This window comes from Camelus ferus, chromosome 23, assembly GCF_009834535.1.
Source record: "Camelus ferus isolate YT-003-E chromosome 23, BCGSAC_Cfer_1.0, whole genome shotgun sequence".
NCBI lineage: Eukaryota > Metazoa > Chordata > Mammalia > Artiodactyla > Camelidae > Camelus > Camelus ferus.
In genome coordinates, this window is record NC_045718.1 from 11,825,959 (window position 1) to 11,845,169 (window position 19,211).

The 19,211-nt window shown below is 50.0% G+C and overlaps 1 long non-coding RNA gene across 9 annotated transcripts in view; it reads right to left on the minus strand.

Annotated features, from left to right (window-relative positions):
• Positions 1-12,150, minus strand: part of LOC106729494 — a 28,793-nt gene extending 16,643 nt beyond the window's left edge. The window contains exons 1-8 of one of the 9 annotated variants that reach the window (XR_004314714.1): positions 9,586-10,239; positions 9,117-9,329; positions 8,843-8,979; positions 5,428-8,655; positions 4,889-4,974; positions 4,428-4,525; positions 2,446-2,741; positions 1,036-1,373 (exon numbers count right to left, since the gene is read on the minus strand). This is a non-coding gene — a long non-coding RNA (uncharacterized LOC106729494). Of the gene's footprint in view, positions 1-1,035; positions 1,374-2,445; positions 2,820-4,427; positions 8,656-8,842; positions 8,980-9,116; positions 9,330-9,585; positions 10,242-12,131 lie in introns of those variants that run through there. The other 8 variants (XR_004314709.1, XR_004314708.1, XR_004314713.1 and 5 more) reach the window with 8 other exon arrangements.
• Positions 12,151-19,211: the final 7,061 nt, after the last annotated feature.

The window sequence follows — 19,211 nt, forward strand, 5'->3', positions numbered from 1 at the left end:
CATACGTTTCGGGTTTTCATCTGTAAGGGTCAACGGCAGAACAGCTCTGAGCAGAGAAGTGCACAAAGTTAGCTTCTTTCTCTGGGTCCCCCGGCCTCCTAGGTGGTTATCTGCAGCTCTTCTGCCCTTTCCGGGGCGACGGCTCACTGAGGGAGAGCGAGAACCCCACGCCGCCGGTGCCGCCCCCCCCGCCCCCCGCACTGAGCAGGCCTGGCCGGCGAGCAGTCACCTCCCTGAGCTCAGAGTCCCTCTGCCCGAGCACGGCGGGGGTGACTCAGCCTCCGAGTTCTAGGACACTCGGCTTGAAGGTAAAAAGAACAGTGCCTCCTCTGTGGGTGACTACGAGGACGAACGGGAGGGGAGAAGGCCACTGAAGCACGGTGGCCAGCCTGTAGGAGGCAGGCAGGCAGGGCCGTAGCCAACGGCACGTCCCAGATGCTGGTTCAGGGACGCTGGGCCCCCAGGCTCGTCCACAAGGGACCACCTCCCACTGCTGGACCGAGACCACGTTAACTGGCTCGATGTTGAATGTCCACCTTGTGACATGACATCAGGATGTCTGTTAATACCGGTGAAGAGAAATTTCTGACTTCTGTGAATGTTTGCGCACTCTCAGGCACCAAGCACTAACTTTTGAGGGAACCAGTTTTCTATTATAAAAATAAGCCAGCAGGTATACATACAAGTTATTCCAACTTTTATCTCTGTCTACAGTCCACCTTCCCATCAAGAGTTCTCTAAACTTTCCTTCTGGGGCTGAGGAAACTGTAGCTTCCTGCCACTTCCCCGATTAACACACTTGCAGTAACGTCTCCTGGCGATTCAACTACGTGATCAAAATAGGAAAAGAGACTTCCTAAAAGTTCAGCCCAAGTTAGACATCACCAGCTCTTAATATCTGGCTCATTACAACCCTTTTCTTGTTATTAATTCTTTAAAAGAAAACTAACTCAAGAATCTTAATTATGCAGAACTTCAGAACAATGGCAAAGACTGATTTTCTCCTTTTTCTAAACAATGCAAGACAAGTGCTTCGCCATTTATATTCATTTTCACTTTCCAAGAACGGGGAAAAAACATTTAAAGAACTTCACCAACATATTACCAATCAGAAAGAGGATTTATCAGACTATTACAAGTCTCTGAAAACAAGTTTGAGACTCAGCAGTAAGTTTCCCTGTTTATGCACCATCCCCTTCCATCTTCTTACTTGTATTTAAATTAGTGACACACCAGCTCGCAGTCTGATCTTCTGCAGCCCTTTTCCCAGGTGCAAAACGTGTGGCCCTGCGGAGACGAGGTGACTCAGCGCCTGTGAACTGCAGACCTCAGGTTTTGAGGGTAGATGCCTTTCTCTCCTCTTGCAAATACTGCTGAGAAGATACCAGGAGGGGATTTTTTTTTAAATTTAAGGTTTAAAAGATCAAAGAATCTAAATATATGCCTCTCTAGCCAAAATATATATATATATATATATGTATATATAATGGAGAAAAGAGAAATAAGACTCTCATAAAAACAATTTTAATCTGATTGCTAAAAAGACTGTTGGACTTAAGGACATTATCATTTAAATTGCCCCGGCAGGAAAGACCTCACGGATGCTAAAAAGGTGAGGAAGCTGGTGTGTTTGCACCTTTCTTTCTCCTATTGTTTAAGTGGAGTCATTTTTTTCCACCTGCAGGATAAACAGAGCACAGCGAAGAAAGAACAGGCCTGCAGAAATCGAGGCTTGTTTACGCAGAGGCGAAGAAACTAACTTCTTTTAATGGCAAGGACCGCACAGCTGAGAAGCCAAGAATTCCGAGCGCTGTGCTTTTCCAGTGGCGTGCACGCTAGCGGTTCCCAAACCTTGCAGGTGATCGAGGCCACACGGGGAGGTTTTTGTAAGTGCAGATTAACAGTGCTCTTCCTGCCCCCAGCCCTGATTCAGTAGGGGTGGGTGGGGCCCAGGAATCTCTGAAACATTCACCCCTGTGACTGCTAGGCCTGCTGCTCTGGGGTCACAGCCACTGAAGCACAAAGCTGCAGCCAAGCCAGCAGTGAATGACCACAGCCACCGCCTGGCGGGCTGCGCTTCGTGTCCTGAAAAGTCAGACCACTTCTTAGCTGAAAGCTGTGATAAGATAATTAGTGACATTCTTAAGTGTCTTCACTTTAAGAAGTTATTTCAGCACACGACCTCACCCCCAGTTCCTGTTTACAGTGATGAGCTGCACATGCTTGTCTGAAACAGAGTCCTGAGCCCCGCCCTGTGCGAGCTAGCTTCCTTCTATTCCCTCGTGTAATCTTTCCAGCCATCCCTGGAGGTAACTACAATTATCCCCATTTTACAGATGAGGAAGTGGAGGCTGTGAGACGTAAACTGGTCCAGTGATGAAGCCAAGACTCAAACCCAGGGCTTCCACTGGTTTGTTGGTTGGCTGGTTATTTGGAGGAACTTACACATGAGGTCTGGATCCGTTCAAATCTTCAGGACTCTCTGGCCTGGGGTGCTCTTCATGAGCTGGTCATGTTGGGCAGGGGGCCAGCCTCTGGGCAGATACAGGGAGCGCCAACAGCTCCCTGCTTTGGAAGGACCTTCCTGGCCTCTCCACGGGGCGGAGAGAGGGAACAAGGAACCGTCTCATGAGATCCTCCTGGGCTTTGTTCCCTCCTGTCTCCAGGAGCGCAGGCTGGGCTATTGGACCTGCCATCCGCTCTTCTCATTCAGAAACGCGTCCACTTGTGCGAGGAGGGCGCTGTGGGGGGAGGGTAGAGCTCAGCGGCAGAGCACATGCTTAGCATGCACGAGGTCCTGGGTTCAATTCCCAGTGTCTCTATTTTAAAAAGTTAACAATAATAATAAACAATAAATAAGTAAAACCTAATTCCACACCCCCCCAAAAGAAAAACAGTGCGTCCACCCAGATTATAGCCACAGAGCTCCGAGGTATGTTGGTGGGAGGGGCCTCTTTGAAAGACTTCACAGAGGATGTGGCTTAGAGCCTAAAGGTAAAGGATGAAAAGATGTCACTAAGCAAAGGGGAGGGAGGGGGTCGTAGGCCTGGCGTGGCCTGTGCCGAGCCTGCCACATCGCCATGTCCAGGAGGCCAGGAGGCTGAGGTGCACTGGCTGTAGAGGCCACAGAGTCGGGGGGAGGCCAGGGAAAGACCGAGAAGGGGATTTCACGCTTGGTGAGGCGCTCAGACCAAAGGATGCACAGGGAACCAACAGTGGCTTTTATGAGTGGGGTCATGGGACGAAATTTGGATTTCAGACAGATAACGCTGGAGAATGTGGAGGGGGGCTGGTGGGGCACAGGGTGGGAGCGATGGGGGACAGGGTGAGCCCGCTACAATGTCAGGGACCCGACCAGCACCAGCCAGAGCCGTGCCCTCAGGTGAGAGAGGGGTCTGAGGCTCAGGGTCCGCGCTCTGGAGTCGGGGGCCGAACGCAGGCCCCAGACCCCTGGCCTGGGTCCTGGTCAGGGTTGGGGGCTGACCAGATGCAGGCCGAGGGTACATGAGGGAGCAGGGAAGAGCCCAGCTTTTCCCCAAGGTCTCTACCCGGTGGGTGAAGGCACGTGGTCAGCCCAGCTGGGGACCGTGAGCGGACCCGGCGTGCAAGAGGAGGCAGGGCCTTGCTCTGAGATGCGTGGAGCTGGGATGCCTGCAAGACTTTGTTTTACGAATGGTTAGTTGGAAACACAGATGGAACGAGGGGTCAGCACTAGAGGAACAGATTCATGAGTCATCTGGGATCAGACTGGAAGCCATGGGGACAGAGTTTCAGGGGACTGGAATCCCTAAAGCACACGGATGGGGAACCAAAGCAGCAGAGAGCCGCTCAGCAAACGCGCTGAGAGCCAGCTGCACCCAGGTGCTGCCCGGGAGCCCGGAGAGCTGGGCTCCCCCAGGGGAGACAAGGCCGTCGGCCTGCTGGGTAGGGCAGCTGCCGAGGAGTGGGGAGGCAGGGGGGTCCAGAGCCTGGTGGGGCAGCTGGCTCCCGGGCCGGGTGAGCCCAGACCTAGGGTTACACGAACATTGACTGAGAGCTTCCTAAATCCAGGATTCAAGGCTCCCCCTAAGCCTGGTGTGTGTGTATCACCCCATTTAGTCCTTAGAACCACCCGGTGAGGGACCCCAGCCGCAGACATGGGGAATAACCTGCCCGCACAGCTGGTGAGCTGGCAGAGATGACCTTGACCCAGGCCAAGTAGCTCTCCTGACCCTGGGCTCTCACGGCTGCCGGACTGCTGCTCGCTGTGTGACAAGTGCTGGGAGGAAATGAGGGTGAACGAGGGAAGGAGGGGCCAGCAGGGCTAGGCTTAGGGTTAAGAGCCCCAAGGCTGTGTCCAGAAATAGCAGTGGCTACTGTTCGCTGTATTAGTATTTAAAGCATTCACAGAGATGTGGTCAGAAGCCCAAATTTAAATGCCGACTCACTGTTCACTAATTCTGTAACCTGGGGACAAGAAATGGCTGCTCTGAAACGCAGGTTCTTTATCTGTAGGGCACACCTGAGCCACGGCTCGAAGATCATTCTGAAGACAGAGGGACATAACTCTCGTGAAATATCTCAGGCTCCACGTGCAACGCTCCCTTCGCGGCTGGTGATGCCTGAGAGAGGTCCCCCCGCAGGTAACGCACCGTCACTGCCTCGTGAAAAGCTAGAGCTCAGAGCAGACACAGCATCGAAAACAAGGCGGTTCACAACTATGAAGACTTAATAACCATCAATAACAGATTCTTATTCTAAGAAAAAACCTGGGTGGGGTGAGAAACGTCGCCGAGAACTACAACCAGTCTTACCAATTATTAAGGAAAATTACATGTATTATATTTGCCACTTTGAGAATTAGCTTGGACGCACTAAAGGTTTACTTCACTGGAAGGCAGTTCATTACCAAGGGACTCGGCCAGAAAGGACAGGCTCCTTCTGCATCGTCCCTTTCTCCCTCTGCCCGCCTCGTTCCAGACAAGAGTACTGTCCCTTACGAGGTAGAAACAAAACAGCAAAATGAAAATGAATTAGTTCTTGGGCAGACAGACACCAAGATGTGAAAGCACCTCACAAAGACAGCGGCCCTGCGCTGGGGATGTGCAGAGGCCTGCCAGCTGGCAGGCTCGGGGAGGCCATGCCGAGAGGACTGCACCAAGGCTTCAAAGGGCACAGGGCAGTGGAAGGGGCCCCAGGCGGCAGGCCGCTGCCTGTCTGAGTCTCCTCGGGCGTCCGCCACTCTCCTGACCCAGCCGCCCCGCCACAGGGGCAGCCCTGGTCTTCAGGGCACCCAGGCCAGCCCTGTGAACTGGCCTCACGCTGAAGTCTCAGGAGGAACAGGACCTCCTCTGCGAAGCCTTCCCCGAGCACCTGCCCCGCTAAGGCTCCACCTGGATGAATCCACTCTCCTGCACCCCTCAACACGTCCCCCTGACACACACCCACCATACAAAGTCACACTGACGTTCCATTTTGCTTTCTTCCTAGTCCTTAAAACTATGAAAAATCGTCGTGTTCATTTTTTCACTGGTTTCTTTCCTGCCATCCCCACCCTCTGCTCCACGAGGGCCAAGATGCTGTCTTTCTTGTTTGGCCCTTTATTCCCAGCACCTGGCAGGAAGCAAAGAACTCAATAAATATTTGTTGAATCAATAAAGTAACGCAGAAGAGCATGATCAAGTTGCAGGGACAGAAAAGTAAGAGCTGAGCCTGAGGACGTGCGTTGTGGCTCACTCTGGTGAGAGGCAGCCGGGCTGCCCCTGGGCCAGCAGGATTCTGGGGGACAGTCTGACCGGGACGCCCAGTGAGCAGAACAGACCCAAGTGAGGCTAGAAACCCCGAGAGAAGCTGCGTCGCCCTAAGCCAGCAGCCGCCCGGCATCAGCTGAGGGTGCCGCGCGCAGCACAGAGACAGCTCCGTCACCGACACCACGCTGCACGTCCCTCAGATGCCGAGAGCAGATCTAGAAGTTCTCATCACAAGAAAAAAGAATTTTTTTTTAACAAATAAAAATAAGTCAGCAAGCATTGCAGAGTATTTGGGGAAACAGCTTTCAAACAGCTGAAAATCAATATGGCGCCGTCTCTTAAAAGCAAGATTGGGCATATTCACAATGTAGATTCTGCGTCTAGATATCCAGCCGAAGGAAATACTGCCCACGTGCAACCCCGGGGAAAGTGACACAGCATAATCTGTATCAGTGAAAAATGTAACAATCTACCCATCCACTGATGGACTGATGAATAAAATGCGGTATTATTCATACCATGAAATATCAGAGAGCAATTAAAAACGAGGATGTGTGTATACGTATGCCCAGATCAGTCTCAAAAACACCGTTCAGTGGAAGTGAGCAAACATAGAGGAAGATACATGCGAATCCATCTATAGGTGTATGCGCTCCTGAAACAATACCACGTATTAATTACGAGTACACGTAATCATATATAAAATACTTTGAAAGCACGTGTCAAACTGAACGTGGGCTCTGTGAGGTGAGGACAGAGGGAGGGGATGGAATTGGTGTTCACAGGGAGCTTGACTTTATCTCCAATGTTTCCTTTCATTAAAAACCCCAAGACAGACATGACAAAAATGCTAACAGTTGGTAACGTTGAGTGATGGGAATATGGTACAGTGTTTAGTGGGAATCAGAAGAGAGATGCTAGACACAGAGTGAAAAACCGAAAAGATTTCAGGACCAGCTGGAGAGTAGAAAGAAGGCTGAAAGAATGGGGGTTTAAAATGATACTTTTTTCTTGTTTTTAATGGTGAGATGCTGGCTGTACGATTAAAAGGACAAAAAAAAATTGAATTCCATATTAGAAAGCTTTACGTATTAGTGAGAGAGCCAAGTGATGTCCACCAAGAAGTCAGAATTCAAAATCTCAAGCTGGTACTGGTAAGCTGTCCTGGGAAAGTGAGGAATAAAACGGGTGCCTCCATTTCCTTAAAACACACGCACTTTTGAAAAACCTGCAGAGAATTCACTGTATTGCTGGGTCTGTTTACAGCACCCATAGAAACCCAGGGACGGTGCCGTGTACTCAACCCAGGTTAGCCTCCCTCTTGGAAAGTCAAGTTACTAAACTGTAACGCACACTTCTGAAAAGCTGGGGGTCTGATCTCTGATCATCAATTAACCTGTCTACACTCTAGTAAGGCAACTTGGTTAACAGTTTCCTCTCAGTGAGCGAGGTGGAGTAATAGGGCAAACAATAACCCAGATTCACCCTGCTCAAATGAAACTTTGCAAACATAACACTCAGTCTGAAATCAAACCCCCTACTCTTGCACAAGCTTCCGATTATCCAGAGAAGAATGCGTTTGTCTTCATTAAAGTGTGCCTCCGCTGGCGTTTCACGCTGACACGTTCGCACGGCGCCTTTCTCCTCTCTCCAACGTGCTTTGCAACCCCTGAAAAAGTCAACAGCCTCAGCTCTTCTGCGAAGAGGGAAACACGAGACGGTGGGACACGGGGCAGGGCGCCTCCGGCCCTGCAGCCCGGCTTCCGCTCGCCCCCGCGGCACGCGCACCTCCGCGCCGCCGCGCTTCCTGGAGGCCCGGGGCCGGAACGCCAGCTTTCTCCCCGAGCAGCCGCCGCAGTCAGCAGGGGAAGCTGGCCCGCAGGTTAGCGGCTTCGGCCGTTTGAGACCGTCTGCGCGCGCGGGTCCCGCCCCCTGACCTTTGCCTTCTGCTAAGGCGTGGCTACCCCGCGCCGGCACCCCGCGCCCCCGCCCCCCGCAACGTGGCCGCGGGTCCTCTGCTCCGACGCAGCCGCATCCAGGCCCGGCGGCCCTGTGCAGGCTCTGCTGGGCTGTGTGTTTATTCGAGTTGGTGCCGTCCTGTGTTTGAACTGCTGACAGCCAGCGGGCCGGTCTGCAGGTCCTGACCTTACAAAGCCAACAGTTAGCGACTGTGTGTCAGGACTTAAGAGATTATTTTACCAGAAAACGTTGCTACGTAGCCACCCTATATTAACGGCATTTCTTTCCATGAACAAATTGAAGAGTTCAGAAGCACCTGAAAAAAATGACAGCTTAAAAAAACAAACTAACGTACTAAAACTTAGGTTCACTAAGATGGGATGTTTTCTTTTTTTTGTTTTTTAATTTTCATTCTTAATTTCTTTCTTTTTTTTTTAAATTGAAGTCTAGTCAGTTTATAATGTTGGGCCAGTTTCTGGTGTCCAGCATCATGTTTCAGTCATACATGTACGGACATATATTTGTTTTCACACCCTTTTTCATAACAGGTGACTACAAGGTATTGCATAGCGTTCTCTGTGCGCTACAGTATGAACTTGTTGTTTATCTACTTTATATATAGTACTTACTATTTGCAAATCTCGACAGATGTTTTCAGTTAAAAAACCAACCCAGCAGTGGTTTCTGACTGGGCCTTTCTCATGGGACTTTAAAACACTTTTACAAATTTTTTTTCACTATCACATGGTTGTCATTTCAGTGTTATAAATTACAAAAAAAATGAGCTAAATGACTTACCCAAAGTCGTACAGCTAGTTCATAGCAGAAATCAGATAAGAACGCATATTTAATGTAGCAATTAAAACTCTGATACAGCGTATTCTTTTCGCTAGGCTGTCACAGGGTAAGTCCTCCTTATTTTATTTCCCTTAAAAAATAATCATCTATGTGTCAATGAGGGGTAACACTGAGACAGAAGAGGAAGCCACCGTTAATTATCAGCAGGTCCTTTCTTGAAGCAACAAAAACAAGCTATAAAAATAATGTTGTGTCTTAGAATTCTATCTACAAATTCAAGCCTTCATCGTATTCGTTAATTAAGACCCCCGTAAATCTTCCTATCCTGTTGCTAAAATTTTCTTGAACTGGCTTACATAGCACCAAAATGCACGTCAGCCACGACACACACAAATCCATCACTCAATCTTGGTCCATTAGTCTTGCCAAGGTCAGTATCGAGTACTCCTGAAATTTTCACTTGTAGAATGAATGGATGTTTTGTACGGATTATCTATTCAGGCAGAAAAAAAGGCGGGGGTGGGGAGGGAACGAAAACAAGAAACAATTAGCTATTCAACTGGCACTGAGCAAATACCAAGTATGAAATCCTTTGTTTGTTTTTATTTTGTTTTTGTTTTTCTTTCCTACCTTGGGACTCCAGTGCGTGAAAAGAAATACACCAGGTGAGATTTTTCTAAAGCCTTTCCACAGACCTCGGTGGGGACTCTGATGTCAGCTCTGGCTTTATTTGGAACCCAGAGAGGTCTATTTGCATTTCAACACCCTTCTTTTGTTTTCTGTCCCCCCAGAGGCTCTACCCGTTCAAACAGCAGGTAAGGCTGTTAGCTGGTTCTAATGACCCTGGAAAAGTCAAAGGAGGAAACTTGTGCAAACAATGCGGTTATTTTAGCTAAAAGCTACCTCTTACTTCATCAGCCAAGCCCACAAAGCCCAAGCTAGACCATCTTGTTAATAATTTACCTTGGATTGGTCTTAGTTCTCTGCCTGGCCTAGAGAGGGAAGAGAGATGGAGGGGCCAGGCCGGGGGTGGGGGGGCAGGGAGTGTGGCGGGGCCGGGCCGGAGCTCTGCCTCCTGGAACCCCTCCTGAACACATACCCATAAAGTGTTCCGAGGTTCACAGGAATTTGCAGGTCACAACATCGGATTCGCCTCTGTCATCTCTGCTGAAGGACTCTCCTACAGAGCGCTGACAAGATTAAGAGAGATAGATGCTGGTTAGGTGGAGGGAGCTGGAGAAAACAGCAGAGACCCAGCCGTCCCAGGACCCGCAGGACACGGAGCCCAGACGCTGCTGGCACAGATGACCACGTGGTCACGCGATCCGGAAGGCGGCTGGCCAAGAGTTTACTGTTCCAAGATAAATGTTTGCTAGATGGCACGTTGCTAATAGGCCACTGCTTCAGGGTCCACGCTGAAGGTCGGTGTTTGGGAAAAGACTGTGATAGTAATGAGGCGTCACAGATTCGAGCCGGAAGGGACGGGAAAGGTGGTTCCCTCAAGGCCCACAGCTCCGCAGCCAGTGTGTGGCCGGCCTGGACGTGGCCAAGGGCTCTGGGCTCCCAACCCCACGCGCTGGGGCTTTTGGGTACAAACCTGCCTAGGTGGGGTCCATGGAGAGATCACATGGGATTCTGAGACTTGGCGAGTCAGCCCAAGATGGAGATATCTGCCTGGATTTCAAAGGCCTGACCTTGTCACCACCTGTGACATTCCTGGCCAGGCATCTAGCTCTTTGATAAGCGACTCTGCTTCCAACTTGCCTGATCTACAACTTCCCTCCTTATTCAGTTTCAATTCCGCCACCCTCTGTAATGCCCTGCTGGCCAACCCCTTGAGCCCCCTCACCTTTGTATTTCCTACCAATCCATCCAGGAAGTCATCAGCCCTGGAGGGGCCTGGCCACCTCCTTGCCCCTTACTTGCATGTGAGCAGTCAGACTCCACTGGAGAAGCTCTCAAGTACAGATGGGCTCGTGGTCACCAGGTCCAAACGGGCCCCATCACAGCCCAGCAACTGCTTTCTGTTTCTCCTCTCAGCTCACCTTCCAGCATCCTGAGACTTCCACCACACCTGTCTCGCCCCTCACCTGCTTCGTCTTCTGTCGCTGGGAGGGCTCGCAGACCCCCTCCCTGCCTTCCGCACCAGGTCTGGATGCTGGGGACCCTCGTCCCCTGGGCTTTGCCTTCTCTCCCCCCCACCACCCACAGCACTTTATCACCTTCATCTCAAATCACGCACCAATTCTATCAGAAGAGCCCATCGATTCTGCCTTCAAGATATATTTGAAATCAAACTATTTCTCACCACCACCACCACCATCTCAACCAAGACACAGCCATCCCGCACCTAGATGCCCCGCCCCTGCTTTTGCCGCTGACCCTCACAGTCCATTCTCAACACGGCAGCCCCAGGGGTCTTTTGAAATCAGAACCCGGAGCATGTCCCTCCTCCGCCTGAAACCTCCCCGTGGCTTTCCCTTTACCCAGAGTAAAGCCACAGCCCCCCCACAGGCCTGAGACCCATGCAGGAGAGCACGCTGTGGGGACAGAAGATTCATACCCCGCCGTCCAGTGCAGTGGCCACTAGTGGCCACTACGCTACACGTGGGCAGTAAGCCCTTGAAACATGGGTGGTACAACTGATGAAATTTTTTAATTAAAAAAAATTTAATTTACATTAAAATAGCTGCCCGTGGTTGGTGGCTACCATCCTGGAAGGCACAGCTCTAAGAGATCTGCCCCCATCCACCCACCCTTCCTGGCCCCGCCTCCACTATGAACGCTCCCGTGAAGTCAGACAATGTCACTCTTCTGCTCAGAACTCTCCAGGGCTTCCCTTCCTACCAAAATAAAAGCCAAACAAGGTCCTATCGTAACTTTCACGGCTCTGTAAGACCTGGCCACCCCACCCACCTCTCTGGTCAATCCCTACCCTGGTCTCTTCCGTGTCCACTCCCCGCAGCCGCAACGCTGGCCTCTGCAGTGGATGGTACCAAGAAGGCCACTGCCTCTGGGCCTTTGCTCACACTGCGCGCTCTCTGGGACGTCTTTGCCCAGGTATTCTTTTTTTGGAGGGGGAGGTAATTAGGTTTGCTTATTTATTTAGTGGAGGTGCTGGGGATGGAACCCAGGACCTCGTGCATGCTGAACACATGCTCCACCACTGAGCTCTGCGCCCCCCACCCCAGAGCCTCCTCTGCCCACTTCCTCCAGGATGAACTCCTGTGACTTCCCAGGGGAGGGGCTGATCCAATCTTATTTGATCCGAACGCCCTCCCAAAAAGCCCATCCCTCCAGCCGGCACTCCGGCTCCCCACTCTGCCTTTCCTTCATAGCAGTTATCTCCATCTGATATCTCACGTCTGTTTACTTGTTTATTGTCTGTCTCCCCCAGCAGGGCAGGCCTTTGTCTGTTCCCGGCAGTACTCCTAGTACCTAAACAGCACCTGGCACTCAAAAAAAAGAGCTGAACTTGAGGAAAGGGTGTGGATGGCTTTATGGTGCTGGGAACTCCTTCCCACAGCCCGGCCCCGCCGGCCTGGGCCCTGCCGGCCCCCAGCTCTTCCCAGGGAGGGGCGCAGACCTGGGTCCCCCCGAGTACAGTATTCTCACTTGCAGGGGGCAGCTGGGCGCTTTACCTACCTGGGTTCCATCCCGCACAACAGCACGGAAACAGAGAGGTCAGGTAAACTGTTCAAGTTCAGCCGCAGTGACCCTCACCTCGCCTCTCAAGGTGGGGTTTTCAGCATCAACAGAAAATCCCAAGGGCAGCTACAGAGAGATGTGCGAAAGTGTCCAGACTGCTTCACGATTCAGGCCAGGCCTCCTGAGGGGGAACTGAGAGCAACTGCCTTCCTAACAGGCTGCGTGAAAAATAATTCAGTATCGTTAACAGAGAGTGAACCCTGCTCCCACGTTCACCCTTTACGCCTTCCCTAAATGGCCTGTCTTCCTTATCAAATTGCCTTTAGATTTTCAAAATGCTATGCTAAATAAAATACTGGTGGCCTTCATGTTTGAAGATGTGCTGAGGGCGCTATTTTTTATGCTAAAATTTTTGCAGTCAGCAAACCGAGTAATGGCCAGTAAATTCCAGAGCAGCCCCACAGACTGGGTCAAATTCCTCTTAACCTGGTGGACGGGAGTCAGTGCTGCTTTCCCCCCATGGTTTTATCTTTGACATATGAAGGCGGAGCAGGGAGGACCTGGGTAAATTCAAGCCACAGGTAGTTAAGACAGCTTCAGCCTTTAGTCCTAATCAGACGCGCCATCGGGCCTGCCAGTGGAAATGACGAGTTGAGCATCGGTCGTGCTGCATACCCTGTGCTTTCCTGCTGTTGCCTGACAGAAGCACCAGCGAGCAGGGGCATGACATCTTTGGCCACAAAAATAAAGATACAGTCGGAGTCACCCGCCCGACGAGAGAACCTAAAAAAATGTAGGGACTTTGGGATTCGTTTCCGACATTCTTGCTTGTCAGAGGGGGAAACCAGGAAGAGCAATTTGCTCCAAAGCACAGGCCACATCGAGGCAAGCTGACTTCCCTGTGGTCCCCGTGTTTCCCCCCAGACCTCGTGAGCGCCCTCCAGTCGGTATTTGGGGGCCGGGGTGGGGGGCAGAATTTCCACAGAGGGCCTGCATCTGGTTCTGCTGCTCTTCACAGTTATGAATTGCAAATTACTTTTCAAAATTACTTCTCTCAAAATACCCAGACACCTGGCCACGGGATGCCAACCTGATGCTAAAATAGGTACCTTGAGCAGCTCACGTCAGCCACTCAGCTGCCTTTGACCGCGCCAACAGATAGCTCTGCCAAGAGAAATAGGAACAACTCTGGGAACTGATTATGAAATTGGGATGAGTCCAAACTCCTCAGAAGTGATGGCTCTGTTGTTTGGAATGTCCCACCGCCGGGACATTTTTCTCAACAAGTCAGCTCTGTGTCATGAAGGCAAGTAGAAGAAAGTCAGATGTGCACAGAACATCCCTCTCTGCCTAACATGGGAATAAAAGTAACTGCCCCCAGACGTAAGCACGGGCTCACGGCTGATGAGTCACCTTCCACGTCGTACAAAGAAAAAGGTCAGACATTTGGTAAAGCAACTTAACAATGTGTATCAAGCGTCACAGGAACGCCTCTTCCCTCTGACACAGTCACCTCATTGCTGAAAACTGAGCTTCAGAGATGATGCGGAAGAAAAAAGATGTTCACTACAAAATCTGAATCAACCCAGGTGCCCAATAATAGAAGATATATTAATTATGGGTCATGGCCCCAGTGGAATATTGCAGAGCTGTTAACAGGACTCAGGAAGCCCGTCGGGGTACGGGGAGATGCTGGGGACTGTGGCACCGTCAGACGCCGTGAGATTGTACAGGCACATGGCTCCTCTCTGGAAGACCCCAGTCCCGGGCCCTCTCCTAAAGAAATCGGTCGGGGGTGGGGGGAGCTGTCTGTATCCTGAACCCTTCCTCCTTCCAGAGAGGACATGGTTTGTGGAAACCTGTGGGTCCCGCCCCTGCAGCCACCTCAGGCTCTGCAAGTAAGCCCCTCCTAGACTAGACTTTGGATACTGGACCCACAAGGAGGAGAGTCCACAGCTGTGAGACCCTTGTTTTGATGTTTGTTTCTCAAAAACAGAATTTCACATCCTAGGAGGAGCTGCTCTCCCCCGGCCAAGCCTACAGCTGCTCCACAGGCGGACGGAGAGGTGGGGGCTGCCCATCTCCCCCGGCCCTGCCCCGGAAGGGGTCAGTCGTCCCCACAGACAGGGCAGGGGGTGCGCCTCTGTCGTGCAGATATTGGTCATTAATGTTCACACATGAAAGGAGACATGTTTTGTTATAAAACGCATTAGAAAGGGGGAAAAATTGACTAAATTCTACACGCCTGTTTCATTGTCTTGAGATCAGAACGTTCACGCGAGCTCAGAAATCTGTGTAGAGAAACATGCTCACTGCTGCGCTAACGCTGAGAACTGGGACTCAGTCGTCCTGGGGGGTCAGCGAGGAGAGGAGAGGGGACAGTCCCTGCTGTCGTGACTAATAGATGCGAACTAAACCGTTTCAAATGAATGTCAGTAATTCCTCCAAGGAAACCCTTAAATTCTACAGGATTTGCTCTTATCTCTCAGGCTCTTCCTAAACCCTCCTACCTGTGTTGCTCAAAAACTGTTGCGACCTTGGGTCAAGGAGACACTGGCGCGGGCTCTCGACAGAAAATGTGCTTCTCGCACTAAAATGGCCACTTAAGCAAGAATGTGGAAATGATTTATCTCATGGTGCTGGAGTTGGGGCCTCGCTCCGGCTATGTCAGGACCGCACGATCCATCAGGGACAAGTAGTTATACACCCCTAAACAAAGAGGAGGCTCTAATGGCCCAGAGAGCTGAGTATCTAGCACACCAACATCACTCTAATAAAAGTTAAACCACCCACATCCCAAGGAATAAAACCACTGGCAGTAAAAATGCTTCAGTGTTTGAGTGTGGCGAAACACAGCATCGATCTATTTACATCACGTGAAGATTGTCTTCCAAAGAGGACGTTAAGCAGTGACATGAGCAGAATATTAGGATAAAATCAGAAAGGAAAAGAAACCAAGTGTCAACCAGAGACCGTCCATTCTGTTCTCTGCTGCGTCGCCAGGACCTAGCAGGTTCTCAACAAGTATCTGTTGAATAATCAATGGATCAGCGCACAAATAAACAGAGCGCATCACAATGAAGGCACAGCTGTGATGCGCACTTGCCTTAGCAAGTCAGGAGGCTCTGCCCAACAGTGGATGCTGGCTGCGTACACGCTGTATTTAAAAATTGGGTGTTAAAACTTGGGTGCAGATGCTACATTTAAAAGATGGCTAAGAAAAAAAAGATGGCTAAAATATTAACAACCAAATTGGGGTACTTACTCTAAAAAAATAAATAAACGTAATTACCTACTCCCCACCAAGATAAAAAAAAAATTAGAACCAAACTGGAGCTACAAAGACTGTCTCTGTAGATTCAGTCATGCTGGAGTTGCAGAAGATTCTTGGTCAAGCTGACTAATAGGTTTTGAGCACATCCCCCACCCCCCTTACTCTCCCCAACCGCTGATTCACCATTTCAGCTGCGCACACTGATGGGCTCAGGGGCTGCTCCTGGGACCGTCAGGAAGGGGCAGTGTCCAAGAAGCATCTCGTCTCTTTCCGGAGACTCATCCAGAGCACACCCCTCCGTTCTCACCACCTCACCACTCGTCCATTCTCCAGTGCTGATCACAACCCAGTTATCTGGTTTGCTAGTCTTTGTCTGCCCCCTCCCACTAAAAGCTTACTTCCAGGAGAGCAAGAACCTTGGCGGTCCTAGTTTATCAGCGTATTCCAGCACCTGACGCGGGGCCTGGTACCTAGAAGATATTCAAATCCTTAAGGGTGAATGGATGACTAAGCGAACGCCAGCTCCAGGGGCGAGGCAAGCAGCTTATGCCTGGCTGCAGGAAGGCACACGTCAAAATGCTGCCGGACGGCTTGCTCCAGGCTGCGTGTGACAATGCGGAATTCTGCGTTTAAGTGAGATTTGGTAAAAGGCTTTCTAAGTAACTGACTTTATTATAATCTATCCATGGACGAACGATCCAAGTCTTTCCATTCTAGATGGATTCGAAGAAAGATCTTAAAGATTCAAAGTTCAAACCCCTCCCAAATTTAAGGTATGGCCTGTATTCCTACACTGTTTTTTTTTTTAATTAAGGTATTAAAAACTGCAGGTATTAAAAACTGCAGCTACAGCGTCTTCTGCAAGTCTATTCAACCTAACAAGCAGCTATAAATGTCCTGTCATATTTCTTAACTATCCCTGGTGCAGTGAAATTACTCAATTCACTAACTCAAAAGTGAATTCATAGAAACTCCAAATTTCTTCATTTTGCCCTAACCGCGTAACTTTAGGATACTCTAGTTTTTCATTAAATCTGAATTCTCAGGGAAAGATTTCACTTAATGGGAGCTTGTTTTAAAATCAGAAGTGTGAACTTGGATGTAGACCCCTGACCTCACTGCTGGTACCCCCCACGTACCTTAACTGCTGCCTTTCAGACTTCCCTGAGTTGCTGGTTGGTTTTACAGTCCAGCCATGTGACTTATGGGCATCGCATCCAGGATCTGAGTCTACCTTGAGTCATCTAGGGGATAAAAGATTGTATTGATACAATCCACACAATTCGCTGAATGTGGGACCCCAGCAACCCCGAGCACACCCCGGATCAGCCTCCTGGCAGTACGTCCCGACGCGGTGCCCACTGACGCTTCCCGGCATCACCGCGGTCATTCCAAGCCCAGCTGAAAATTGAGAATGTTCGGCGTTCATTTTCAGCTGTGTCTCTTGCTTTCACTGCCTTCTCCATATTCTGGGTTCGACGTCACAGGGAAGACGTCTGCCTGCGCACATCAACAGTCACTCCTAAGTCAAGTGCAGCATGGATGCTTTAACTCGGTTGGTTTTGTTTTATTTTCATACAAATATTAAGCAACACTAATGGAATCAGTATAAAGGAAGAAAAAGGTGCTCATGGCATAACGCTGCCCTCACACTGAACCCACAGCATCACTCCTTACCCGCACACGCACGTAATTTTAAATCACATTCGTAGTATACACGCTGTTCGGGGTGTTGTCCTTTTTGCTTTTTATCTTTCCATGTTACCTGACACTTCACACATCATTTTCAATGCTAAATACTCCATCTGATAAAATTCCACAGTTTTGTTTTTAATGCTCCTTCTGTGAGACATAAGGCTTTTCTCTTGAGTTGGGGAGACCATCAAAATAACCCTACAATAAGTTCCTACTGTAGAGCACAGGGAACCATATTCAATGTCTTGTAGTAACTTACTGTGAAAAAGAATATGAAAACAAATACATGTATGTTCATGTATGACTGAAGCTCTGTGCTGTACACCAGAAATTGACACAACCTTGTAAACTGACTCTACTTCAATAAAAATATATTTAAAAAAAACAACAACTCTACAAATGCATCTTACTGGACTCTAAAACAAATTCCGGGTCTGGGATTGCCCAATCAAAGAATATGAACATTTTCACATCTTGATTACATTTCAACCCAGATTTAAGTTTGTTCTCAGCAGCATGAGTAATACGGGTGTTCCAGGAAATGCATGATGAATATTGAAGTGCCATGGGTTTTGTTTACGTCAAGAGGAGCACTGGAGAAACAGGAAAGAAGTCACTTCCAGTGACCGGCCCATCAGCCCAGGAGTTTGTGGAAGCTGTGGCCCTCTTAGGCGGCTGAGAAGACACGTGCCCCAAACATCTCAGTTTTCCTGCGCACCGCCCTGGACTAATTATTCATAAGACTGTCTGCACACACATTCTTTTCAGGAACTGGCTTTACAGATGCAGCCATGTACTCTGCTGGCAGGAACGTGCCTGTCCTGTTCGCCACAAGGCACCTGGACCTCAGAAGCGGGGGCAGGTACCAGGTGCGGCTCGCCGAATGGCAGGAATGCTGAGGGTACTGAAGGCGGCTCGAACCCACTACGCAGGTGGTGTAAGTTGGGCAAAACTCTTTCTTTCCCACTCAGGGAATCTTAACTTACTTACTGACCAACACGTTATCTGACAAATCTCTCAATCAGGACTCGCTGATAACACAAGAGACCCCATGGCACGAATCAGAAGTCGCTCGCTTTGAAGGAAATGAAAGAGGGAATCGCAGAATGAAGAGGCCAGACCACAGCAGCAGCCCCCGGCAGGGCTCCCCGCGCAGCACTGAGGGGCCAAGCGGGGCCTTCCCGGGAGCCCCCCAGCTCCCAGGGTCACTGGGAAGTCAGAGCTCACTAGGGAGAGAGGAAAAGAAACAGCAAAGAAGAGACTACGCAACAAACAAAATGCTTTATTCAGCTGCCTCTCGGTTTGTTTGTGGCTTCTTGCAACCAGAAGCTGGTCAGCACTGGAGTTCAGCACAAACCATCTTTAAACCGGCGCACTCGGGGGAGCAGAGAGCTCAGTGGTGGAGCGCGTGCTTAGCAGGCACGAGGTCCTGGGTTCAACCCCCAGCACCTCCTCTAAAAATAAGTAAACCGAATTACCTCCCCACCTAAAAAAGCTTTTTTAATAAATACAAGACAGCGCACTGAGATTTCCTAGAAAGGTTTCTAACAAAAGAGGTCTTCAGGATTGAAGCTAACTTCACACTTTCCCCAGTTCCACAGACCATCCAGTCCTAGTCACACACCACCAAGTACCGGATGACCTGTCTTGGCCCACGTGTCGTTCTCTACATGTGCAGTATTCAGGCGTGGCTTTCGGTAATGCATGGATGCTCACAGGTGCATCAGAAGTAAACGCGTGAGGTCCTGCGGCTCCCGCGATGACAAAAACTAGAGTAAAATTCCAGACATGCTGGTCATCCAAAGCCACAAGGGTGCAGAGGAAACAGGCACCCCTGAGGGCAAGAGTAAAGCCAGGAGTTCTGCAGAATGTAACAGTGATCACCTCTATTAAAGACACAGGTCATCTACCACTAAAATGAATCTCCGTCACATTCCTTAACTCTCATGTGGTGAGAGAGACAGCCCCATTCAGTATCTTTTTTAAACTAATTTTCCTTCAGAAGGAAAAAGGCATGAGGTTCACTGCCCAACACGGAACCATCCTGGAGTTCAGAGAAACTCTAACACAGCCTGAGGACTTTGGGCTGACACGTCTCCTCCGCACGA